This window comes from Erigeron canadensis, chromosome 8 (assembly GCF_010389155.1).
Source record: "Erigeron canadensis isolate Cc75 chromosome 8, C_canadensis_v1, whole genome shotgun sequence".
Taxonomy (NCBI): domain Eukaryota; kingdom Viridiplantae; phylum Streptophyta; class Magnoliopsida; order Asterales; family Asteraceae; genus Erigeron; species Erigeron canadensis.
Window position 1 is genome coordinate 21,685,456 of NC_057768.1, and position 19,082 is coordinate 21,704,537.

Here is a 19,082-nt window from a genome sequence, read left to right on the forward strand (position 1 = left end):
ATGCATCTCTATGGATACCATGTGAGTTTGGCAGGACCGTCTTCATATGTTCACCAGAATATTACCAATCTCTCAGATATGTCTTAGTTTAACTATATTCCCATATAGTTAATCGACAATGGACATTTTAGAATATATATAAATATTCATGGATTTAAACATGCAAATATAGGACACAAATATTATAAAATGAAAGCAGACATTTATTGAAATAACAATTGTTTAACATCCCTTATCCAAATACCAATCATAGAGTTACATGAGATAACCTATTAACTTAAGACCTATGCCCTCGGCATGCTTATTGAGCTTTCCTTTTGACAATGCCTTCGTAAAAGGATCTGCTAGGTTATAATCTGTGTGAACTTTAAGTAAATTGATTTCATCCGATTCGATTTGCTCTCGAACATAGTGATATCTTCTCTGGTAATGTCTGGCACTGTTTTGAACTCCTGGTTCATTGGCAATGACAATAGCTCCCGTATTGTCACGGTACAGATCCATAGGTGAGTTATTTGAGGACATCATGTCAAGCCCAGAAATAAACTTCCTGATCCAGATAACTTCCATAGCGGCATCTGAAGCGGCAATATACTCAGACTCTGTAGCAGACATATCAACTGTGGTTTGCTTCTTGCTCTTCCAATCCACCGCGCCTCCATTTAAAACGAATACGTATCCCGACTGAGATTTTGTATCATCTCTATCAGTCTGAAATCCCGCATCACAGTATCCAATCACTTTGAGTTATGTATCGGAATTTCCTCCACATACCAAAAATAAATCTTTAGTAGCACGCATGTACTTAAGAATATTCTTTATAGCAGTCTAATGATCCTCTCCAGGATTTTGCTGATAGCGGCTAGCAATATTTTGCACAAACGCAATGTCAGGTCTAGTGCATCTTACCGCATACATGATAGATCCCACATCCGAAGCTAAGGAATTCTTTGCATACGTCCCACCTCTTCAGGTGTAGAAGCACCGTTCTTGCTAGATAAATTAAGTCCTTCTTGCATGGGAACGTGACCACACTTAGAATTCTCCATCTTGAATCGTTTCATGATCTTATCTATATAAGCACTTTGACTTAATCCGATCAACCTTTTGCTTTTATCTCTATAGATCTTGATTCCAAGAATAAATGTTGCTTCTCCCAAGTCTTTCATAACGAAACACTTTCCAAGATAAGTTTTAACGTCTTTCAACATTGGAATGTGATTTCCTATTATCAATATGTCATCTACATATAAGACAAGGAAAGTAATATTACCCCCACTAGCTTTGCGATATACACATGGCTCATCAGGATTTTGAGCAAAACCAAACTTCTTGATTTCCTCATCAAACCTTTTTTTCCAACTTCTTGATGCTTGCTTCAATCCATAAATAGACCTTTGAAGTTTGCACACTTTGTTGGGATGATTTGGATCGACAAAACCTTCCGGTTGAACCATATAGACTTACTCGTCTAGAAAACCGTTTAAGAAGGTGGTTTTGACATCTATTTGCCATATCTCAAAGTCATAGTGCGCAACTATGACTAAGATGATCCTAATAGCTCTAATGTCCGCAACGGGAGAAAAGGTCTCCTCATAGTCAACTCCGTAAAGTTGAGAATAGCCTTTCGCCACAAGACGAGCTTTATAGGTGTGTACATTTCCATCCATGTCGGTCTTCTTCTTGAAGATCCATTTACACCCAACGGTTCTACCATTTGGTGGAAGATCAACCAAGCTCCAAACTTGATTATCTTTCATGGATTTCATTTCCACATTCACAGCTTCAAGCCATTTGTCAGGCTCCGGATCTGATAATGCAACATTGAAATTAGGAGGTTCATTTAAGTCTCCTAATACGTGTTCTTCAGACTCAATCATAAGATTTAATCTTTCACGAGCACGTATTGTCCTTGAGGACCTACGAATTGGAATCGCATTTTCATTATCTTCAACTTGAGATTCATGAGATTCATCTCTTTGAATATTCCCCCCCCCCCCAAGTTGATGATTGCTAGTCTTTTCAGAAGTTGATGCATCTTGCTCTTGAACCTCATCAAGTTCAACAATCCTCCCACTGTCTTCTTGAGATATGAGCTTCTTTTCAAAAAACTCAGCAAATTTGAAAACTTTGACAGTGTTTTCGGTAGGAAAGTAGAAGTAGTATCCCATTGGTTCATTTGGGTATCCTACAAAGATGCACTTAATGGATCTAGGTTCAAGTTTGTTAGGCGTATCTCTCTTCACAAGAGCCTCACATCCCCAGACCCTCAAGTAAGACAAGTTGGGAACACTCCCATGCCACAATTCATGCGGTGTCTTGTCAACCTTAATGGTTGGAACCATGTTGAGAATGCATACAACAGTCTCTAGGGCATAATCCCAAACGAAAATGGAAGAGTTGTAAGATTCATCATGGATCGAACCTTTTAATGTTTGATTCCTCCTTTCCGATACACCATTATGCAGTGGAGTATATGGAGGAGTAAGTTGTTGAATGATTCCACAAGCTTTAAGATAATCTTTAAACTCTTGGCTTAAGTACTCACCACCCCGATTCGAATCAAGAATCTTGATGGTTTTTCCGAGTTGATTTTCTACTTCACTTTTAAATACTTTCAATGTTTAGAAGACTTCATGTTTATGTTTCAGCAAGTAAACATATCCATAACGACTGAAATCATCCGTAAAAGTGACAAAATAGCTAGCTTCTCTCCTTGACACATGTCTAAATGGGCCACACACATCCGAATGTATTAGTCTAAGTAGCTCCTTAGCCCTCTCCGATTTATTTGGAAAAGGTTTTCTTGTCATCTTGCCGGAAACACAAGATACGCATTTATCAAATGATTCATCACTTGATTCTAATATCCCTTCATGTTGAAGTCTCTCAATGCGTTTCTTGCCAACATGAGCAAGTCGAGAATGCCAAAGATAAGTTGAGTCCAAATTGGGCTTGACTCGTTTGCTAACATTATACATTGAATTATTTGAACCACAACAACGCATATCAATTTCATAAATACCATCACAAGCAATAGCATCAAAATAATGAACATTATTATTAGAAACTGAAATACCAATGTCATTAAAAACATTAATGAATCCGTTGTCTTTCAACAAAGAAACTGAAATTACACCTCTAGTAATAGATGGTGCATAGTGACAATTGTCTAAAACAATAACTAAACCAGAAGGTAAAACTAAATGATAGTCGCCTATTTCTTTTACAACCGTTGGTAGACCATTGCCCACGAACATTTGTAAAGATCCTGGCTTCAGCTTCTTTCTCCTTCTAAGCCCCTGTAAACAATTACAGATATGAGTACCACACCCAATGTCATAAACCCATGATTTGCGCTTAGAAAAGGAATATAATTCAATTGTGAAGATACTTGAAGTACTGGCCGAACCAGTTTGCTTCTTCTTCGCATTCAACTCGGCTAGGTATTTAGGACAATTCCTCGTCCAATGTCCCACTTCAGTACAGTGAAAACAAGTTTGGTCCTTAGCCTGTTTTTCCTTTTTCGCTGGAGGCATTTTCTTTGGTTTTGGGACTGAAGTACTTTGCTTTCCCTTGCCATCTTTCTTGCCCTTAGCTCTTGGTTGCTTTCCTTTCTGGACTCTTCCCCCTTGATCGTGAGAACTTGGGGTATAGGAGATTTCTTTGGAAGCTTCTTTTCATACTCATTAACCATAGCATGAAGTTCAGCAATGGTTTTATTCATGCTATGCATATTATAATTGCGCACAAATTCCTCAAAATCCTTAGATAAAGACTTGAGAATCATGCCAATCTTAACAGCAGAAGGGTAAGCATAATTCAACCTTTCCAATTGCTCAATGTACGTTTTCATCTTCAATATATGATGTCCAACCCGTGTTTCTTGCTTGTGCCTTAAGTCATGGAGTACATCAATGAGATCAAACAACTCCACTCCGGCTTGTTTTTCGTACAAAGACTTGAGTTCTTTGATCATATCACATGGGAAATAATTCCCAAATTGCTTTTGAAGCTCAACATTCATGCTTCCTAGCATCAAACAAGCAACCTTATTATGTCTATCGTACTGAGCAGCGTAATGAGCCAACTCTTCAGTTGTAGCATTAGCTCCCGGAACAACGGGTCTCTCCTCTTCAAGAACTTCATATTTCCTTTCAGCTCTTAGAACTATTCTCAGCTGACGAAACCAGTCATTGAAGTTTGGCCCAGAAAGTTTTTCTCTTTCTAGCATCGACCTGAAAGCCGATTGGTGTATATTTTGAGTAGGATTTGTTGTTGCCATCTACAAAACAGACAAAAAGTTCAATTATCGGTATTTTCGATAATAATCCTTAAGAAATGTAATTTACCCATGTTAAATACTTTTAACAATTAATTTCATTAAGGCTAGGATCCAATTTGACATACCATCACCGCATCTGTTGATCAGCTAGAGATGATGATATTCAAAATGGTAAGTAACGATTAGTAATTGCATATCTAATGCAACTCCTAGAGTTATGGAACTTACAACAACACTTAGAGGTGTTTAAGTGTTTTGTAAACATGTTTTGTTCCATCTTATGCCACGGGTCAAGGTCTCACCGTCTTAACTCGTTTTAAGGCCCCCAATTAAGAACGTGTAAATAGTCCATCGTTGGTCTCACAACGGGTCGGTAATCTACCCTGAAGAGATACCATCCGCCTACGGTCTCACGTATGGTCAAATAGTACCTAGCAGGTGCTCTAAGCGAAGTGGGTGGCAATGACTTAACTTTGAATGGGTAATGCATTTGATGTGAATCAAAAATTTATGTACAAAGACTCATTCAAATCTTCATAACATAATTTTAATAAAATCATTTGTAGAGTCTTAACAACACAAGAAAGCTCGGTAGCTTCATTTGAACGCACAAAGAAGCGCAAGGGCAAAGGTTTGCGATGGACGCAATTACAAACCCGCCATTTTAGAAGGCTAACGCACTCCGGCTTATACCTCTCTTAGAGTTTGTTCAAATGGGTGAGCCGGTGTATCTCAAGGTTGTAAGACTCCAATTTTATTTAAAAAATCTCTATTTCGATAATGTTTAGTCAAGTTTATATTTTCTCAAAACTATTTTGCATCACCATTTATATCTTAATAAATACACAAAATAATAAACTTACTAATCTATTAACTATTAAGCTTGCAACGAGTTATGGTAGGCCACCTAAAAATGTCTCTATGGTTGTAATTTATGTTTAATCCGACTCCCCCTTCATAGAAGAGGACCACATACATCAAGTTCCCTTGATTGCGTAAGCCTTAAACACATATCAATCAATTATCACATAAGTACATAGTTGCTGACTGGAAATTTCGAGCAGCTTCACGACCTGTTTAGACTTGTTTCTGGTCCGATTTAGCTTTTAACCAGAACTACCTATGTGTTGAGCATCTACAGTTCAAAGCACAGCCTCTAACTCATTACGGATTAAAAGATATGAATTTTTTATTGAACTGTCGCAAAGCAGAAAAAACACACGAAAAATTCACATAGTCACACAATTATCTCATAATTAACCCTAATTATTGGATCATCATGATATGCCTTTTATATCACTATATCTTAGTAATAATCACAAGGAATTTTGCATGAATCCCTTATTATTTTTACTATTTATTTAACAACTTTATATAAAACAAGTACACAAGCATACACTTTATATCATATAAACATGCCAATTCATAATATCAAAACTTGCTTAGAGGGTTTCAATTAACCATTAAATTAGGTTGCATTTAATTTAAACAAAACCCTAATTTATTTAATTAAAAATTCAATTTTTTATAATAAATAAAACAATTAAAACACAATTTTTAATATTTAATTATTAATAAAATTGAACCAACCCTTAAACCCCTCTTCAAGTTTTGATCTTTGTAACTAATAGATCACATAGGTGGCTTGTGATACCACCGTTAGAATATATGAACATAAACACATAACAAATCACGAGTACGCAACGGAATGAAAACGTATATGCAATCATATTAATTAACAAAGTAATGAATAGAATATGTGTACCTTTGCGCAAAGCTTCGAATAATATTATTAATAATTATTATTATTATTGTAGGGTCTAAACTAAAACCCCTCTACGATCGAACACTTGACACCCCTATACCGTATGCTAGTACCCAATCACGAACTCACAAACCCGTTGTCTAATACCCTAAAAGTCGAACCCCAAGAACCAAAAACCCCTTTGGGTTTTTCGGCCGATCGAACCAAGAGGGAGAGAAAGAAAGAGACTTTTGTTTAGGGTTTTCAAAACCAATTGCTTTGAATGAATGAATAACCCTTAACCCTTGATCTCTATTTAAAGGAATTAATTAAAAGGGTTTTCTAACTTGGTGGACAAGTTAGAGTGGGATTAGGAAACCCCTTAAGGATTTCGACCCCCCCCCCCTTTCTTGTACAATTAGGAAACTTCTAATTTACAATTTTAATCATTTCTCTTTAATTAATTAAACACTATCAAACCTTTAACATAGTTTAATTAATATAGTTTAATTATTTAAGTGATCATTTAATTAATATATTACTTTAATATAATAATTAAATGTATAGAGTTCACATGTCATTTTTTGTAACCCCGTAGGCTTAAATTATTTCCGGACATGCGTTTATTATAACGTGATCATATTCCAACACAATGTAGGGAGTCGATGGTTATCATAACAATGCTTGAGATGCGCAATAGAGAAATCAGTTTTGCCATTGAAATTCCACACCCACTAGTCTTCGTGCTCCAACTTTACGAGATGATCTAAGAGGTCTACACCACTTCCAAACCCAACACAAATTACTTGATCAACTGCTGATCATATAGTCCTTTTTGGACTCATTAGCATAAAGTCTTAGGTATAACGAAGCTAGAGTAGAAACACTGCACCAAGTGTCCTTCCACAATTTCATGTTTTGCCCATTACCAATATCAAGTGCAATCACATTCTGATTAGAGGCAAGTATCTCATGCACTCTTTCGCCAATAGAACAATTCTTTTCCAAAGGCCTTTATTATTTGCCGAAAGATTATAGATACAGTCTTCCCCATGTATATAAGCAATAACCCGAACCAACAAAGTATTTGGGTTAGAAACAACCCCCCATTTCCTTTTATAGAGAAAATTAAGCACCGTTCATATCCTGTAGGCTACCAAAACCCACGCCACCGTCACCTTTAGAAGCTTCCAACATATTGTTAACCTTTTAAAATTAATTACTTTTACATTGATAATTATACCGCTACCCGTCACTATCACCACCACCGTCGCCACCCATTAACAACAACACCCATTAAGACTAATGGGAGTAGAGTGTTATGGGAATGCCCCTCCTCTACTGTAACATCCCAAACTTTTTATCTAACGGTTGACTTGTGTCGTTAAGTCAATACTACGTGTCTGTTAGGTCTCTAGGAGATTTAATACTTAGATGTGTTTAATGTGCTATACATGTGAGGCTTAAATGCCTTAATGATTGATGTACTAATGTATTTAAGGTGTATTTATATGCCTTTAGAGGTGTTTGAAGTGTTTAACGAGTTGTAAGTACTCCCTATAGGTGTTTTTAGCCTAATATGAGCCATAAGGAAGTCTAGGGACTAGTTTTAACATAGGGTGAAAATTAAAATCGGGATTAAAGGTTAATTTGACCCTAATTACAATCAAAGATCAGATTTTTCATTTGCTTTCTCAAACCCTAGCCGCCTCTAAAGGCATGACTACTATGTAATGATATGATATGAAATGCTATGTAATGTCTTGAGATACATTAAAATGTGATATATGTTGATGATATGTGAAATGTGCATGACTACATGGCTTGTTCATCTAGTTCACTAGACTTATTAAGTTTCCATGACACGTGCACATTTAAGGGCCCAAACGTAAAAGATGATTGTGTGATGATGTTTAGGTAATGTGGACACCTAAACTATATGAGATGTGAAATCGAGCTCGTAAATAATTAGATGTGAGAGTTTTAAGCTTAACCCGTGCTTGCCCTTGCCCTGCGGGTGCGTAGATGTGGTTGCTTGGGTGGCTCCTTGAAATATGGTCAAAGATGTGATTAGTAATACGGGAGGTCTGACCCGCCCCACTTGTCTTGAACATACGGATTACTCCGGGATTGGCTTGTCATTCCTTAACGACATTGATGTATAGCCGTAAGGTTTGTCCATCTAGTCGGGTGTGACTTATGTCACCCTTACAAAGATGTATATGTTATATGAGATGCATGACATATGTCACAACTACAAAGATGTTAGATGTTATATGTGAAGATGCAAAAGATGACTAGGCACATTTAGGATGACCCATCCTATATATGAAGATGTTTGATGTGATGAAATGATATGTGAGATGTAATGTATGATGTGATTTGTGCCTTAACGATTCAAATGACTTTTCTTTAAAGTTTTAAATGGACAAATGCTTTATAAACCACGTGTTACGTTACTTAGCTAATTCGTTAGCTAACACTTGTTTCTTGAAATGTGTTGCTCCCTCAGGTTTAGCAAGCTTGAGCTAAATGATGATTAAAGTGTGAGGAATGGGTAGATTACATTAGAGGATGGCTATAGTTTACCCATAGTGGCTGCATATTTTAGTCATCTGTTTTATGTTAAGATGTTTATGTCTTGAATTGATATTGTGATCGGCTGTTTAATGTTGGGAAACCGATGGGTTTCAATTGAACTTATTTTGATGATATGGCTAGTAACACCAAATAATAAATGAACCAAACAGATTCTTTTGGTTTGGTCTTTTAAAGTTTACTTCCGATTTCTTTGACGCCGTTAGACGAAATTTTTTGGAAATCCATATTTTAAAACGACGAGTGTTACAAGTTGGTATCAGAGACAGGTTTAAGTGAACTAAGGACTATAGGTTTACCATAGGATTTGGACTTAAACAGATTGAGGACAAGTAGGGCTTAAGTAGGTATGCTTAGTCTTTAAGATGAAATGCTTTATGACGGGTTGGGATGAGTGAGAGTGTAGGATTTAGGCTATATTATGATTGATTGATGATATGTTAATGTGTTTATAGCCTTTATTCTTGCGTTTCTCGCTTCCCCGTCACTAAATTATTCAATTGCTACGCTAGACGCTCTCTGAGGTGACGTGCTATTTATCTAACTGAATTTGATAAATGAGCGCTGCAATTTATGTGTGAAGTGGTTAAAATGAAAGAAAATTTGTTGGATTAGATGAAATGGTGTCCCTTCAATGGTGTCCAACCCACGAGGTTAGTGACAAGGACCGCAACGGAAATGAGATGTTGTATGGATGATAAGGATTGTGTGAATGTAATAAATTAAAGAATGTGATAATATGGTAATTAACATGCATGTGGAGTGATATAACTACAATTATGGTCCGGAACATAATTGCAGGTGTATCACGACACGAGCGTGTTTGTATGGCCATGCTTCTACTGACAAGAGTAGAAAGTAACGAAGTTGGTAAGATTTCTATGAAGTGTTGTATTATGTTGTTGAGCCCACTGGCTTAAACGACATAGACTTGAAGTTTGACGAGTAGAGTTACTGATGGATACTTGAAGGGTTATAAGTACCTGATGCATAGAAGGGTTATCGGGCACACGTATAGAAGGATACAGTTACAATTCCAGCCGCGAACGTAATTGTAAATGTATCACGACATGTGTTTGTGAGACTGTGTCAGTGCTGATCCGAATGAAGTGAAGATGAGAATGATGGAATTACTAGATGGTAGCATATTTAACCACGTGAAGAGTAGTCATGTATCTATGGATTAAAGAATGATGAAGTTGAACCAAGTAAAGAAGTTAACACTAAAGTCGATTGAACCCTTAACCAAGAGCTGTGAAGTGTTAAAGTTGTGCTTGAGCGTAAGGAAAACATTTAGATTTTGTTTGAAATTATCTTTCCTGATCATAGATGATATGTGGCGCACAAAAGTTATATGCGGCGCATATTCTGAGTTTTTAAGTTTATATGGGGCATGTGCAAATGCATAGAAGTTACTGTTTAAGATGCTCGAGTCATGCGGCGCATATTTTGGACTGTTTTGGATTTACGACTCGCTTAGTTTTGATTTCGCTACGAGATGATATATGATGATTGGGACGAGTATCTACATGTGGAGATTCTTCCTTATATAGCATGAGTGTAAAGGTGATGTTGATATCCTTTATGTGTATAAAATTTTATGTATGACTGCTCCTCAAGATAAAACGTTTTCCCTTAAGAAAAGTTTAGAGGTATGATGATGAGGTTATTTATAGTTTCTTAAATCATATGAAGTAAAAGTTTTTCAGAGCATTTGATTCCGAATTGATAATGTTTCTTGCCTATATGATTACTCATGTTAGGCAAAGATTATAATTCTAAAGACGAGGCCACCAGTAGTTTTTAGACGTTCTAATAATGTTCCCGGTTTTGTTGCCATCGTGAGGTCGAACCTTCAATTGATGTGTGATTAGTGCTACTTTCATGCAAACGCGTTTTCCGTTATGTGCTCCATTATAGGAAGAAGTTAATGTTTTCGATTGGGGAGGTATTTCTTTTATAAGGTAGATTTACGATGTTGCTACCATATGTTGACGATGAAAGTCCTAATAAAGTTATTCTTACAGTCATTATGACCATATTGAGTTTCTCAAAATACCTTCATGATAACGAAAGACCCTGTTGTGTATGAACTTAAGGAATCAAGTCTAAAGTTTTCTCTAGATCGCTTAGTCATTACGTCTATCAATGAAAAATCTTGCCTATTCTAAGTATGATGAAGAACATTATGTTGCGTAAAAGCGTTACTACGATTTCCAACTCAAAGAGGCTTAGTGTTAAATTCGTCAAAAGTGAGTAAAAGCTTAGGGAGCAGCTGACGCTTAATGTTGAAAGTAATAAAGTTCTATTTATTAGCTAAGTTCGTGGTTGCGAGGTTATAGTGAGTGCTTGACTAGGGTAAATCAGCTCAAGGTAATGTTCATTGGGACAAAGAATGTAGTAGAACTGTAGCATAGTCAGTAGAGTCGAGATAAACCATCACGAGGTAATAAGTTAAAAGTAAGATTTTGGTATCCGAGAACGAAATGACCAAAAGTTGTACCTGATGTAACACCCCGACTAGGGCGGAAGACATGGTACAAAAGATTTAAACATTAAACATCAACATAAAGTCTTAAACACCATTCAAATTCAAAAGATTACAATGTTAAAGTTGACGTTTAGAAACCATTACATAAACCAAATCCAAGATCAAAAGACAAATGTTTGCATTACAACCGTCAAGCATCAAACAAGTACTACATCCAAGAGGCGTCAAAATGCTAGCTTACTGCTCTAGACCTGAAAAGCATGAAGATAAAGTGTTAACTACGAGAGTTGAGTGAGTTCATAGGTTTTATACTAACAACATACATTCATCTCATCGAAAAACATTATATGATAAGTCATAATACTTCCAAGAGTTTCCAACAATTTTACTTGCCCAAACCGTATGTTCAACAACCATAATAAAGTCCAGAATATATCCCAAAATAATCATTTATAACTTTTATATTCACATATCCGATGAGTTTAACTTGAGCCACTACTAAGACCCTTTCACGTCCAAACCAATATAATATCCCATTGTATGACAATAATGACACATATCATGTGTGTTAACCATAACTGGGTCGTGCCATGGAGACGACCATTAAAATATAAAGTAGATTAGAGCACCCCTAGGTCGGCAGCCGTTGAGGGCGGCCACGTAGGCGGCCAATCAACCTGTCACCATCTTCGAGAGTGGGGGGACGAATCCTAGTTGCGCAACTCTCTAACTATAGGCCTCAATGAGTTAATAGTAGTGTAGCGGAGACTAGACTTTGACAGTACTCAAGCTTATCATATAACATATATCACATTGAACATACAACATAAATTCCATATCATAAACATCCTTTCAAATTATCATTTCATAAAAGAACACAATTTTATTTATCATGCTTCTCATCCCGAAAGTAAACCATATAAAAGAGTTGAAAGAGGGCTATGACTCACTTGATTTGAGTGTGATAGGGGCTGATCAAATATGATTCCTTCGTCTAGGTTTGTTGCTCCTCAAGCAAGCCTAAACCATAATATATATATTCACGACGTAAGTTCGTGTGACATGAACTAGTATGCTAGATAATGAGATATATACTAGTAGATTTGCCCATCTTTGGTTGTTGTTTAATTATGGAACTCAATTGTATTATATTGCTTACATTATTTGGTTAAAAGATATTTGGTGGAGAAGATTATTTTCTCATCATACGTATTTACACGTTCGTTGGAATTTCAGTAACTTGGCTTTGATTGTCATGGTTTCCATTGTATGCTTTGCTTAATCATAATATTTGACATTAGTAATCTTATAATATGGATATTTATGTATATTTTCTGATTTATAATCATTCATTTAGTTTAATAGTAATTAATTAATTATTTATTCATTTTATTGATTTATTAATTAAATAATTCCTTAAAAATACTTTTAAATATCATATTTACCTTTATAAATTATGAATAATTATAATTGAGTTATATTCTGATTTTTATGCTTTTTAACTTATAATTTTATGTTTTATATATTTATTTTGTGTATTTTTCCATTAATTTAATAATAGTGATTAACTAGTGATTTTTACTTAATTATTTATCTTTAAATTATGTAACACTTGTTTCTTGGATTTTAATTATTTTTATCCAGTAGTTTTTAGTTATTTTCACCATTGGTTATGAAGAAAAAGTAAGTAACTGCTCAGTGTCGTCTTTCGCATGTTTTGAGCCCCAATACCTCGACGGTGTATGGGGGAGGTTAAGAAGGCTATGAAGGTTTAACCAAATTCATGATTTATATAATTTATTTATCTATTTATATATCTTTTAATTACCATTAAAATTCAATAAATCATGGAAATTCTTAGAAATCACCACACAACCTTATGAACAAAAATCCCAGGCCTTTTAGGAAACTTTTATCAAGTTAAAGTCATCTCAATTCAACCTCTTTTGTGTCTTGCTTATTTTAAGGACTTTAAGCTTAAAAATCGCTTATTGAAATAGTGATTTTAGCCTCATTTCTTAAGCAATTAAAGTGCTTCAAAATGGATTTTTATCCTTGTTTCATTATTTACAGAAGGTTTATCATATTTTATTGTTCCAAGTCGTGATAGTGGTGGTGGTGTGATATGTGCAATTTAGTGTTTTCGGTTAGTGATTATTTGACCCGAAAAGATGTTTTTTAAGCTTGTTATTGTCATGAACCAAAAGACTTGAGTTTTATACTTTTAAAACAACCTATTTCCAGTAGGTTTATGACATTTTCAGGATCTTTTGAGTTTGGTGCAAGTGCGTGTTAAAAATGCATTTTTACATGCTTTCGATTCGTAGGTTCTAGCTTGTTTTAACTTGTTTGATCCAAGGCTTATATCCTTTATAATTTAGAACAAGCCTAGCTTCATCTCATAATCCAACAAAAATCCAACCTTCTTAAATCTATCATGCATGTTCACATCTCATCATTTTAATAACAAATCTTTATCAATACGTCATCCAATAATATAAAAACTTTCTTTTCATGAAAATTTCCAGAAATATTTACATCAAGATTCACAAAAATATGTTCATATTTCAAAATAAAGCCACTTTGCAAACTATTTAATAGATAATAACACTTTTGGGTCTTAAACTAGTTGAATCTTTGGATCTCCTTTCTAGATCTCGACATGCATGAGCATGGGAAGAAAGATCCTATCAACTTTGCCCTCATCAAGTGTGTTTTTCATAGATTCAAGAAGAAAACATTGACTTTTAATAAAAACATTTGAATATAAACATAAATAAGATATATCTAGTAAAAAGGATGAAGATTTATAGCCTTTTGAATTCGGTTTGATGAAGAAAAATGGGCAGAAAAATCGTGGCCTTCAACCCCAATAATACCCTTCTTATTGCTTACAAAACACCCTTAAACCTTAGCTTGAATTAACCCTTTAATAATTTAGCCTAAGACCCTTATTATTAATATAAGTTTAGATGGATTTTGCCTTGTTTTTGCCTTTGTTTTTGGCTGGCCGAAAATGAAGAAGGAGAGGGAAGAGAGAAAAGTTTTTGAGAGAAAATACTTGTGTGAGTGTATAGAAACTGTGAGAAGTGGTATTGGAGTGAAAAAGTATTCAAGTTACCTTGGAAGTGTAAGAGTTTATTGCTTAGTTGATTATTGATTGGTGGAGGGGTGTTGGGATGGTTGGGGCCGGTTTTTGAGTAGAGAAAAGGGGAGTATTTGTATGTAAGTATGTATGTAATGTGTAGTACATTGTCTTAGAGAATAAAAGGACTAGGTAAATTTTAATTGGTTGTGAGGTGTTGGGAATGGGCATAGGGCCGTAAATCACCTTTCAATTGGAAGGATTTTATTTCATTTTTTTTGTTAGTTTATGAGGTGAGAGTTTGTACAAGTTCATGTATAGTACCTAAGGTACTAGTTGTGGTACCAAGTTGTCTTCTTATACAATACATAAACATATATCGCTGAAAATATTTGTATGTGCATATATATATATATTCTTATGTTTTTAATTTGTCACTTAACTCTTATTATAAATTTGCACTTATTTGGATATATATATATACGCTTATTATTATTCAAGTATTTTTATGTTCATGAAGATTTATGAATATCTTTATTAAGATGGTCATTATATATATTTGTGTTTACGTACACTTTAATTGTTGGACATTTACAAGAATTTATGATGGTTATCTCAACTTGTGAGCCTTTCATTATTATTTTTATAACTTGATTGATCAAAAATAAATTTTTTGTTCAATGGCATTTTATCAAATTAATTTAGAACTAAATAATAGCTTTAGATTGCTAATTTAGGGGCATTATCCACTAGCTTCTAATATAACTATGGCTTGCGGGATCATAAGCAACATAACTAGTACATATATAATATTAAAAGAGAGGGTTGTTACACCTGAGGCGGCTTGTGAACCGTGGTCACATGTTTATTTGGATGCCGCCTGAAAAGTGATACGACCTATTATGATACGAGGTGTAGCAAATCTTATATGTTTGCGTGTGATTGGGTTAAAAGCCAAGATTAGACACCGAAAGTTTTGTTACAAAATAATTATTTAATGATCCTTTAATGGAAGTGAAGAGTCACGTTATCATGGACTAAGAGACAAGGTTGTGAGGGAAGCTAAAGGTAATGATATGATATGAGCCATTAGTAGACAGGTTGTTCGGGAATGTTTATTTCCTGGTGAACCATTGCACCGTTTCATTGGACATGAAAGAAAAGATGTATGTTAAAGAAGTTCTCTTAAAGTGTGAAAGTTAATTGTTGGATCCTTCAAATCAAGACGGCCGTTATGCAAATAATATTCAAAGATGTTTTGGCAAGGTATAAAGGGAATGGTGAACTCAAATGATGCCTATCACTCCTAGATTGATGGGAAAGAGAAAGGATGATTTAGAAACTCAGGAAAATCAGATGATTGTGTGATGGTGCATCGAGGTTTATTGTTGTGTTCATATACAACCATGGTTATGCCATAGGCGTTGGATGTCACTTCTGATACAACATGATATTGAAAGGAAAGTTGTGGAGCTAAAGATCATGAAGATAATGTTCATAAAGATGGAATCGTTAAAGAAGTGTTCTGGTTAGCTCAAAATTGACTAAAGGTTTTGTGGTGAGCAAAGAAAGCTTATTATGAACAAAGTGGGTATAACGGTCTAACCATAAGACTCTATGGAGGGATATGTTATGCATCAAAAGTTATGGCGAGTTGACCCTTTGTTCAATGAATCATGTGAGTCTTAGTAGCAATTAATAAGGATATGTGTCAGAAGGTCTTATCCGCCAAATGAATACTCTTCGCTGAATGTAATATGTGTATTAGTTATGAAGGTTGAAGAAATAAGGTGATTACTTGTTATGATTTAAAGATTGAACCAAAAAAATGACGAAACGGTTGAAATGTAACGTGAAAGTAGAAAATACTATGTAAGAAGCTAAATGAGTTTGGCTATGCTAATATAAAGAACAACCTAAGGGAATCCTGAAATGAAATGATAAAGTTAAAGATACGGATAAGTTAATTATATAGGAGTGGCGAAATGATTTCGAGGACGGAATCCTCTTAAGGGGGAGGTAATTGTAACATCCCGAACTTTTTATCTAACGGTTGACTTGAGTCCTTAAGTCAATACTACGTGTCTGTTAGGTCTCTAGCAGATTTAATGCTTAGATGTGTTTAATGTGCTATACATGTGAGGCTTAAATGCCTTAATGATTGATGTACTAATGTATTTAAGGTGTATTTATATGCCTTTAGAGGTGCTTCAAGTGTTTAACGAGTTGTAAGTATTCCATATAGGTGTTTTTAGCCTAATATAAGCCATAAGGAAGTCTAGGGACTAGTTTTGACATAGGGTGAAACTTAAAAACGGGATTAAAGGTTAATTTGACCCTAATTACATTCAAAGATCAGATTCTTCATTTTCTTTCTCAAACCCTAGCTGCCCCTTTGGTCTCTTGAGCAATCCTAGTGCGTTTATTGCGATTTCGAGTGGATTTATGATCGATCGATGCACGTATTCAATCCGTTAATCATCCTCCAAGGTATAGATGGTAATCCTTGCTTATTACCATTCATTTTCATTCATATAATTCGTGCATACCTGGACCTATTGAGTAATGGTTGATTGCAATCGTTTTGTGGTTAGATTTGACAATTTGGAGTCAATCGGTGATTGTTATTGCAATCATTTAGTATCTAGAGATTTTCTACAGGTATGAAATCATTGTTAATATCATTTTAATGTTCAAATATGACCAATATAGGGTTCACACCTGGTCTAGAGGTTTGATTGGGATTCAATTGCGTTTGTTGGTCGATTTAGGTTATTTTAGGTGTCAAAACAATTGTAAAATGTGTAATGAATCCATGAATCAATATATGATTTCATAGTGTCAATTGAATCATATTTTGGGTATATATGAACTGTAGGTGTCATGTTTAATTTCCATGGATTTTTGATGGTTGAGATCTTTTGTAAAACAAAGAGTTTATAAGGTCTGAAAATTTAGTCATATTGCAAGAAATGTATCTCCTTTAAAATAATGAGTTAGGAGATGAACCTTACATTTCTGGAAAGCTCTTTGAGTCCTATACATTTGTTAAGAACTGAGTTTTCTCTCATTTGGTCGTCTTGTATGCCAAAAGTAGTCTACAAAACTAAAAGTAGTCAAAATATGAAAGTAGTCTAAAAAAGAGTCAAGTAGTCTACAAATGAGTCAAGTAGTCTACAGAAGGGTATAGTAGTCTACAATAGATGAAAGTAGTCAACAGAGACTATTATACGACACGTATATAGACTATAAACCGGTTTAGCTTGATTCATGCTCGTTAATTGATCCTATGTTTATTATAGGTAGTCGGAAATACTTGCTTTGCATGGTAGCCTTAGTTATGGTTTGTGTGCGCTTTTACGAGGTAAAATACACTACTTTGACACACTGAGGGTCCAACAAAGACATGGTTTTCATATAATAACTTCCCATTTGATATCTTGTTTACTGATAGTTAATCGGGATTACACGGGAGGTGATATGGGTTATGTATATGCATATTGAAGCATAAAAGCTACCCCTAAGATATGTGTCATTGTGATATGATGTGAAATGATATGAAATGCTTCGAGTTGTTATTAAATACGATATGTAACGAACTATGTTATGCAATGAAAGATGATATGTAATGATATGCTATGAAATGCTATGTAATGTCTTGAGATACATTGAAATGTGATATATGTTGATGATATGTGAAATGTGCATGACTACATGGCTTGTTCATCTAGTTCACTAGACTTATTAAGTTTCCATGACACATGCACATTTAAGGGCCTAAACGTAAAAGATGATTATGGGATGACGTTTAGGTAATGTGGACACCAAAACTATATGAGATGTGAAATCGAGATCGTAATTTAGATGTGAGTAAGCTTAACCCGTGCATGCCCTTGCCCGGCGGGTGCATAGATGTAGTTGCTTGGGTGGCTCCTTGCAACATGGTCAAATATGTAAAGAGTAATACGGGAGGTCTGACCCGCCCCACTTGTCTTGAACATACGGATTACTCCGGGATTGGCTTGCCATTCCTTAACGACATTGATGTATAGCCGTAAGGTTTGTCCATCTAGTCGGGTGTGACTTATGTCACAACTACAAAGATAGATGTTATTTGTGAAGATGCAAAAGATGACTAGGCACATTTAGGATGACCCGTCCTATATATGAAGATGTTTGATGTGATGAAATGATATGTGAGATGTAATGTATGATGTGATTTGTGCCTTAACGATTCAAATGACTTTTCTATAAAGTTTTAAATGGACAAATGCTTTATAAACCACGTGTTATGTTACTTAGCTAATTCGTTAGCTAACACTTATTTCTTGAAATGTGTTGCTCCCTCAGGTTTAGCAAGCTTGAGCTAAATGATGATTAAAGTGCCAGGCATGGGTAGATTGCATTTGAGGATGACTATAGTTTACCAAGAGTGGCTGCACATTTAGACATTTGTTTTATGTTAAGAATTTATGAATTGATATTGTGATCGACTGTTTAATGTTTGGCAACCAATGGGTTTCCAATTGAACTTATTTTTATGATATGGCTAGTAACACCAAATAATAAATGAACCAAACAGATTCTTTTGGTTTAGTCTTTTAAAGTTTACTTCCGCTTTCTTTGACGCCGTTAAGGAAAATTTTTGGAAATCCATATTTTTAAACGACGGATGTTACATCCACTAATTTGATGACATGTGATACATACTAATCACGAGGGCATCCCCTTGGAGTATGGCATTCTCTCCAAGGGCATTCCCCCTTTTATCTTTATTCTTATTCTTATATTTAAATAATCTAAATAAAGACATAATTTGAATATTAACGGATAGTTTGAAATCGTAACGGCTAGTTTTCAAATTTCTATTTTTCCACCT